Source organism: Protomyctophum parallelum (assembly GCF_964188405.1).
Source record: "Protomyctophum parallelum genome assembly, chromosome: 5".
NCBI classification, from domain to species: Eukaryota; Metazoa; Chordata; class Actinopteri; order Myctophiformes; family Myctophidae; genus Protomyctophum; species Protomyctophum parallelum.
The window spans coordinates 8,281,177-8,291,279 of record NC_139702.1 but is presented as its reverse complement, the minus strand read 5'-3'; positions in this window follow the sequence as shown (position 1 = coordinate 8,291,279).

The window sequence follows — 10,103 nt, the reverse complement described above, 5'->3', positions numbered from 1 at the left end:
GGGCACTTTTTCTAGTTATTATTACTATTTTCCTTGTTGTTGTAGCACAGTACAGTACCAGTACTGTGTGGACCACACTAAATTGCATTTAGCTTCTTGTACCCGTATGCGTTGTGACAAATAATTGAGATTCTTGAGAAGATAAGGATAAGGGAAGAAATTGAACAAGGAGGGACAAAAAGTAGATGTAATGTTCCAGTTTGCTGACATACATTTACTGTGAAAGAGATGTGGATTTGGGGCAAAGAAGAGATGAAGAGAGACCAGGTCACATGGAGGCAGAGCTGTCAAAGCAAGGCAGAAGCCCGGATCTTTCACTCCCTAAATCGTCCTCTGCTGCAGACCCCCGATTTAGTTGTGTTTACACTGGAGTGTTGACGTCTGTGTACTTTACAGACAAACAAACACCTTCCAGGTCTCACTGCTGAGTGGAGATGAAGGGAGGCATCTGCTGTAAAACTTTCAAGAAATGAGAGTGTGAGACCCTCTTAACCTTGACACGCACGCACGCACACACACGCACGCACACACACGCACACGCATTTCATTTAGTCAAATGAAATGTCCTCCAGTATTTCATTCACAGACCAACAAAGTTTGCAAAGATGCCATATGTTTATCCAAAATGACCCAGAATGTATAGCTTTTCCGTCACATGCCAAATAAATACAATGTCCCTTCCAAAACATTTACATACTTCTTAAGTTCTTGGCCCTCATAGCCTCTTAGATGTAACATGTAACATTTGAAACCATTAAGTTTGTTCTTAAGCCAATTCAGTCATATACAAAATCTAAATGGGAAAATGTCACATTTCTTCACGTGTGTGTGGTGAAGTAAAATGGTTTCAATTTACAACTGCAAGACATGCCTTTATATTTCCTCTCTTGCTCACACAAGTGGGCAAAAGGTACCGCAACAATATCAATAAATCTGTGGTTAACATGTAAAGAGATAGATGGACGCTAATTCCTTTTGACAAGTTAAGCCTTGATTCTGCTCTGTCAAGAACTAAAACATTTATATATGCACAACCGCAACATAGCAGAGCGGAAATACCAAAATGAGAAAGGAAGAGGGCTCTCTATTTTGATTTATTATGGGCATTCCGACACCTATGCCGTTGATTCTATTCAAAATAACACAAAAGGGGATCAGTTTCCATTCTAAGTAATTATAGACTGTTCTTTCTTTATGGTTGAGTGCAACTGTAATTAAAGACAAAGCTTGTTTTAATCAGGAAGATTCCCATCCATTCTGGATTGGAGTCAGCAAAGCGATGGTTAGGCTGGTGAGTTGCATCACTCGTAGTCCAGTAATTATCACTGTGAATGAGGGAAACCTGGAAAAAAAACATTGAAATACTAAATGAAGCCCTTTCTACACTTAGAACATGGGAATCTGATTTGTTTTTTTAACTTTTATTTATCTAGGGAGGAGTTTTGCTGAGCATGCATACACTTTTTATTTTTTAAGCAAAACAACTGCTATAGATTCATACAGTTGTTCTGGAGAACTGGATAAATTGACTGAATACAAGAAGACTCACCCCGTTTCTGTTTTCCTCCCAGAATTTTCCCCAGTGAGGGGTGGGAGAGGCTGAACAGCAGACGGCTGGATTTTGAATTTCTCTAACTATAAACTTTCATGACAGCAGAACAGCCTAAGTACAAATATAATTTATGAAAAGCTACTACAGTGAAGTCTGTTCACAGAAGTTGTTGTAGGATATGTGGGGATTATCTGACGAGGTACCATTTGAGGGGGCAAAACCTTACATATACTAAATAATACAAAATTGTTTATAGGGTCAATATAAGTAATATAATATAGCCTTTACACAGGAGTATCTTTTTATATTCTTCCAAAAAGAATACAAACAGCCAATAGCATATTACAAAGTTATCCCCCTCACTGGGGAAAATTCCGGGAGGAAAAACGGGCACGCACCGGGGTGTGTCTTCTTGTTACCAATTGACTGGTGCTCATGCAGTAACTGTCTCTTTCACATTGAGCCAGCATTAATGAGAGGCAACTGCATGGGACTGGACCAAACCGGCACGCACCTGCACCTCAGAGGCCTGCAGTGACCCACATACTTCAGCCTCTGGATCAGACAAGGTTGGGCTGTGTTCCTGACCCTACACGGTCGGCACGTCTGACTCGTAGCTAGGCTGATAAATCAAACACACACACCCCCGCCCAGCCGGCTAAATCGTCTCATTGTGCACGGTCGGTCTTTCACCATTATCTAGTAGCAGGTATAGCACATACACATACACATACACATAACAGTCAAAGGAAGGACTTTTGAGCCGCTCACTTGTCAGCCATTAGCGTTGTGGTGTCTCTCTGCTCAGTTCAGAATCACTGAAATGTATTTTCAACACTCAACCTGGTGTCACGGGCAAAAATTGGCAAAAGCTCACAACGGTTTGTGATGACAAATATTGTGAGTGCTGAGCGCACAGATCTGCGTGTCCTTGTTGTCTTACAACAAATGACAAGCCTCGGTACCCAGGCTTTTATTTTCGTTCGCTACAACTCAAAAAATGAAAGCCGGGGGGAACGTGAGACAATTCCTGGTCTAGGAGTGGGAGTGAACTACCGGTACAGTGCAGAGGGGCGCTCTCAATGAGATTTCGCCAGTTTTCTCCGCTGTTTTCTACCAGGAGGGGAGGGGTGGAGGGGGGGGGGGGGGGGGGGGCTCTGATCGGTGAACCAATATTCTCCAGCGCTTTCTCCGGCCCCTCTAGACCAGAAAGCACGCTGGCTGGGCCAGTCTACTGACTGACCAGCACTCTCAACTTACCTTGGGGACCCACGGAGGGGGACCTTAAGGGTTCCAGAGGGTCCCCAGCAAACTGAGGAACAGTTTAAACATTTAAGCCCTAATTCTATTTGAAAATAGCTGATCTATACAAGCTTGTAGATATGCAATTTTTTAAGGAAAGGAAAGGAAAGGAAAGGAAAGGAAAGGAAAGGAAAGGAAAGGAAAGGAAAGGAAAGGAAAGGAAAGGAAAGGAAAGGAAAGGAAATCAATCGATTCTGGTCTTCCAAACTCTTTTCAGATGGTGATCTGCAGCCAAACACAAATCCATTTGGGGACCCTTGAAATGAAAATGTTCAAGAAATGAGCATTGCGCCTGTCACAGACATGCGCCTGTCACAGTTCTGTCAGGGAACTCAGTGCAGTTGCTGGCGCCATTTGGCTGCCTCAACTCCACATCCACTTCCACTCATCCAATCACACTCATTTCATTCTCAGACCGCTCTATTTAATCTGGAAGTTTACGCTGCTAATTCCTGCTTGCTTTGCTGCTGTTGTCTTGGATCTGCTGTTTATGTACGGGGATTCGGAGTCCCTGGTGGTAGATGCACTTTATCAGAGTACATAATAAAAGTAGACCCAATTCATCGCCAAACCATAATAAATATATTGCTCACTCTATAAAATATATTCTACCCATTCATGAGTTGTCCTGACTGAACCACTGTTATAGTGATCGGTGCAGCCCTGCTGCTATACAGACCATAAGAGCAGTTAGACTAGGAGGAGGACCCAGTTTCACTGCTGGTTCCAGACAGTAATAATAGTCCATGCTGTTTGTCGCTGACCAACCATGCTGCTAAACTGTATGATTAATACTCTTTTTTGCCATGAGGCCAAGTCAGAGGAGACTGACTGTGCAGTGAGTGAGTGAGTGGGCGGGAGAGATAGTTAAAAAGCACATTTTCTCTAAGTGAATGATTAGTGTGCATGCTGCACTGTGGTCAGTTACACGCTCCTTATGACTATTGCCTGTGGCCATTTCCAGTGCACGTTGATTTGAAGAGTAACACGAACCTCACAATGCACACACACACGCACACACACACACACACACACACACACACACACACCCTCACACGCACACACACACACACACACGCGCGCGGCTGCCCTGACGCCAGTATCCAGCGTTCCAAACCATTTCCAGCGCAGATTCTGTTTTGGTCAGAATTAAACCGTTGGTGTCCCAGAGGCCCGCCCACTGCCTCAAGGACCGCTGTTTTAATATAATCATCCGACCACAGCGCCATGAAGTCACCCCGATAATAATAATGGATATTCCACATATCCCATTTCCCAGTCCTGCCATAAACCTACCAAAACCTTTAATAATATTTATATTGTTTTAGGCAAGTAAATTAACAGTTGAGTCGACGGTGAGCTATGCTTGACTGGCACACTCAATCAGCAGAACAAATTTGAGGGAAATGGCTGAAAAACATTAGCAGGCATGAGGTCATGTGCTTGTGCATACTATGTCATCATGTTTCACCATTTAACTGGTTGAACGAGTGCGGAGGCATGGGGGCTATATAGTTCCAAAACATCAATCACATCACATTAGATTGATATAGTTAAGACCATGTGGTATACATTTAGCAAACTGGTAATGTGATACCAAATCCGTCCGAGTTAAGGTCTTAGATTTGAGTAGGCCTAGGTGAAGACCATCTCCTTGACCTCTTGAGACGTAAAAATGCATGCATGCGCAAATCCTGGGTATACCACACACACACACACACACACACACAAACATTAGTGTATAAACAATGCTGCACACGCGCACACACACACACACACACACACACACACACACACACAGTGCTGACCCTGTGCATGTGGCAGTGATCTAGAACCCTAATTAACCAAGGTTAAGCAGTGGTTGGGGGGTGAAATTAAGGGGTTCCTCTGATTGAGCATGGGAAATGGGAAACAGGCTGGAACCCAAACACACACACACACACGACACACGACACACGACACACACACACACACACACACACACACACACACACACACACACACACACACACACACACACACACACACACACACACACACACACACACACAGTGATTATTCCGCAGAGAAGCATCATTAAGTTGACTTGCTCCTTGGTCCAGACCCATTCCCTATCATTATGGCTGACAGTCCTTGGTATGCCAATATCTGTTGTCCCAAAATCCTGTGGCCTTGAGGCAAGCCTGAGCTGTAGAATGAACCACTGGCTATCATGAACAGGATTACACTCGTGTTCGTCTTTCCTCTGTCAGTTACAGTCTCAAAAACGACAGCATGGACACCGAATTTGGGTTCCTGGCAGTCTTTTTTAAAACAAGGTTAAATAGGCACAATGTCAGATTAGATTAGATGTGGTTTTACATGCTGCTATGGAAGCATTATCCAAATGAACCCTAATGTCCCCTTTCTGGGGGCGAACGTTTGGCAAAGATATTTGATCTATCTACAAGCTCACAACGAGGCTGAGTAGTAGTAGTAGTAGTAGAGAGTATTAGTAGAGAGCAGAAAAGGAGTGGACCTAGTAGTATAAAGCCGTGGGGGACACCGGTCAACAAAGTATAATACAGTTTAAATGGTTAAGAAAACAACATCTGTTATTAGATGGGACTTTTTTTTTTGTGCTTGTACGAGTTCAAGTTAAATTGGTGAGTCCAAAAGGTCAGCATGGAGAAGTGGTTCTCCTTCCTGGGGTGATTTATTGTTAATTAAACACTAAGGTCCAGTTCTTCCAGCCAGGCCTCGTCCTCAACATCAGCCACAGGCATGAGGAGCAGCTGCGGGTCACAGTAACCTATAAAGTGTTTCCATGCAGATCTAGTGCAGTGGTTCCCCAACCTTTTCATGTCAAGGACCCCCAAACTCATTAGCCTGCAGACCCCCCATTTGAAGATATATACCAGGGACCCCCATTTTTACAGCTTTAGATTTTCAACCATTTTCATTTCAAGGGACCCCGCCGGTTTGACCTGCATTAGGCTACGGTCCCCAATTTAATGGCATTTCTACCTCTGGGACCCCCATTTATTTATAGTGTCAAATCAAAGTTAATTTAACTCTGAGAGTGTAGTTACAGACCCATAAGGGTCAATTTGGTTCCTAACTATCATTTAGCTGGGGACCCCCTGGAACTCCCTCAAGGACCCCTGGGGGTCCACGGCCAGACCCCACTGATCTTGTGACCCACCGGGCAATAAGCAGGCAAATCCCAAGCTTAGCAGCATCCACATAAAACGCCCCCCCCCCCCACCACCCCCTGCCTTGCTTGCGGACAAACTCACTCACGTCTCCAGCATCTAATAATCCTGGTGAGCCAGGCTTAAGGCTTTGGATGGGCTGTTTGCTGTCATTGAGGTGCTAAATGTAAAACATAATGATCCACAGTGTGATGCAGATTTCTCTATGTCCGCTGCAGTCAATGTGTAATGCAATGTAATGCAGTGTAATGCAGATTTCTCTATGTCCGCTGCAGTGAATGCAATGTAATGCAGTGTAATGCAGATTTCTCTATGTCCGCTGCCTGCAGTCAATGTGCTTTTTGTTACAAAATGTGAACAAGAAAACGTAATGAATGCTTGTGATCTTGCTGCTCTTTATCTTTCTCCACACATTCATGAAAATGCAACGCACGCACGCACACACACACACACACACACACACACACACACACACACACACACACACACACACACACACACACACACACACACTTTGTATTACTACTTGTGAGGATGTCAAAATGTACTGCAATGTCATAATGCGATAAAAATAAAATGTGGGGCATTTTTTATCGTTATACTTAGTTGTGTGACACACTGTAAATAGCCCATCTGTGGCACATTGTGAGCCTGCAGATCGACTATTTTCAGTGTGACATGCACAGCTAATTACACATCAGGCATAACTCTAACCCCAACTGCTAACCATAACCTATAGATGACTAATCTTAACCATAACCCTGACCTGAATATGTCCCTCATTGTAAGCCTAGAGTATTTTTTCACAATAAAACTACCATTTCTTGTGAGGACCATTTCTAAAATTTTCATGTGGGGACATTTAGCCCTCACAAGTATACAATTATAGTAATACAAGTATGTGTGTGTGTGCGTGCATACACAACACACACACACACACACACACACACACACACACACACACACACACACACACACACACACACACACACACACACACACACACACACACACACACACACACACACACACACACACACACACACACACACACACACACACACACACACACACACACACAGCTAGCATTGAAACAGCTGTCTAATCAATATGGATGAGTTCATTCACAGGTTGAGTACATAATTAGCCGTCGGTCTTGTCACACTAACACAAGTACGCACCCAACTTCAATTTCCCATACCGCTTCCTTTTAACCCAATTGAGCTGCCCTGACAAGCCCTGTGTGCTTGTTTGTAACGTATAGACAGGTCCTCTTTTAATGGACCACAGGCTGCCTACTTCCTTTTCCCAGTTAAGTTACCCACGGCAACCAGCTGTCAATCCAACAAGACTGACAAACAGGAGCCTTTTATGTATTTGTACAGGCAGGAGTCTATGTACCTTTCTGCTTTTGTGGCTTAAGGCTGAGTCCAACAAAGCGTGAGAGCTGGGAGGTCTGTACGACATTTAATTGCCTCTGACTTTTGCATTGGGAGAGTTTGTTAAAGTCTGTCTGGGATAAACAGTTTTAATGAATGGACTACTATTGAAAAAGTCCATTCTATAGCCTTGTCTGGTCCTTAAAACCCTCTAACACCCGCATTAATTTCTACTTGCAAAAAATAGATTTCAACCTTACTACTACTTTGTACTACTAGGACTGACACTAAAACATATGTTAAAAAAAATAAAAAAATAAAGTTTTATGGAAAATTTATAATAATTATATAATAATTATATCATAATATAATAAATTAATAATTTACATTTGGGAGATATCTTTCACGATAATGAATAAAACATGTTCTAGACATTCTAATGATCACAAAAACATTTTTAACATTTTTAATTTGTGTGAATTTCAGCCTCTGTGGGGGGTATTTATATGCAAATATCATGACCAATGGCATTGAAATGGCATTGCAATGAACATCACTGATGACGTTTAGGTGAAAAAAGAACAGAAAAAAAAAAAAAAAGAAGTAATTAAATAAAATAAAATTGTTGCTAAAAAGCAACGCTGGGTCTTAGAGGGAAGATGGTGTGTGCAAATTGGCTCGGCATATACAGTATATCTTTGCAGCTGACCTGAATCTGAAATAAGCAGTGAAGACAATGTTATCCTCCTGGATACGTGTTTAGCTTTAATAGCTTGGGCAGTGAGATGGTGAGATCGGACACACTTAAATCAGATTACCCACTAGGAAAGGAAAGCTGCTGGAATAAACCTACCTACACACTCGGATAGGAATAACATCTCCTTCTACGGTCAAAATGTGCAGGAATCCGCAAACGTCTAACATCTAGCCCCAGTTCTGGTACACACCAACAGGCGAGTTAATCCCATGGAATTAAGCTAAATAAAATCCCCTTTAATTATGATATTTATCATTCTAAACCCATGTTTCTGCTGTTCTTACAGCCAAGGAGTTGAATAAATCACTGATCGAGGTTTAACCCAAGCTTTCATGACATTTCTGAGACTGTTGTTTATGGAAGATACTTCTATTTCTGAACTAGTAAACTTGTATTCGACTGCTATAGTTTGACCACTTTAAAAACTCTTAACTAATGACCAAAATAGACGCTCTACATGCTCACAGCACGTGGCAGCTATAGACATGTTGTGAGCATGTATGTAGATCTGCTATTTCAGTCTTTTCACATTCTCATTTGTGAACTTAACAAATCTTTATCCATTCAAATATCTGGTATAAAAAGTGCTTTTCGGGTCTGCCTTTCATTCCATCCATGCGTCGCAGTAAAGGGAGGGGTAGTAGTCGAAGCCGCTTTCGGACATCCTGACAAATGAGGCGGTTGCTTTGACCTCACCACGGAGGGTTCAGAGGGCTGAGGGAGAGGGAACATGCATGGCTGCCCACTCATCATGACAACATAATGAAGGGGCATGCACATGATGTACTGTACACGCCGAGGGAAAAGAGGAGGCAGAGAGAGACGAGCTCTCTTGAACTGTGATGACTTCACAGGACTGATGTAATGTCGCTTAAAACATTCTGACCGGGCACCCATTTTGGTGTCAGCATCATGTTATGCTTTAAGCTATTGAAAAATAGCAGATCTACAAGCTCATATCGCGCCACCGAGTGGCGCGATACGAGCTTGTAGGTCTGCTATTTTTTGAATAATCGAAGAACGACTGACATTTTTAGAATCTGATCTCAGATCAGAATGGGTTCATCAGACCCAGTGTGTGTCCAGTGGAAACCTCGTATGAATCTGATCTCAGGTCAGAATGGGTTAAAACATCATCCAGAGGCAGTTTGCGGAGCATGCCGGGGCGGCAATGTGCCGCTTCACTCTTATAAGCAACTTCCACTGGAGCAGCCGAGCGACAGACAGACGCCTTCTACCATCTCAAAATGCAGATCTACAAGATCTCAGTGGTGGAAAGTAACTACGTAAATTTACTTAAGTACTGTACTTTAGAATTTGCAATACTTTTACTTCTACTCCACTACATCTCAGACCAAAATATTGTACTTTTACTTCACTATATTTAGTTGAAAACTTTGGTGACTCTACTTTGTAGATTTCGATTACTATTACAAAACAGTCCTATACATTTCGTCCATTTGGAGAAAATAAAAATAAAAATCTAAATTATTTTTATACTTGAAATATGGGACATTCTGCATAATGAGTACATTTACTTTTGGTACTTTAAGTACATTTTGATGCCAATACTTTTCTACTTTTACTCAAGTACATTTTGAATTCCGGAGTATTTCTACATTGATACTTAAGTAAAGAATGTGAGTACTTTTTCCACCACTGCAAGATCTACAAGCTCAAAACACGTTGTGAGCTTGTAGATCGGGTACTTATGGCGTACGATGGAATTACAAATGGATGGGAGATTTTCCCCATCTTGTCCAGGATTCTGTTTTCAGACCTTGAGGGTCTTAACACTATTTTGTGGTCACAATTCAGACTTGTTTTAAGGGGATCATTCGGAGTCTAGCAAGAGTATGTGTTTGGCGACGAGATTCCCACACCAGCATTGACCAGGAATGGAAAGAAAAGCATCTTTA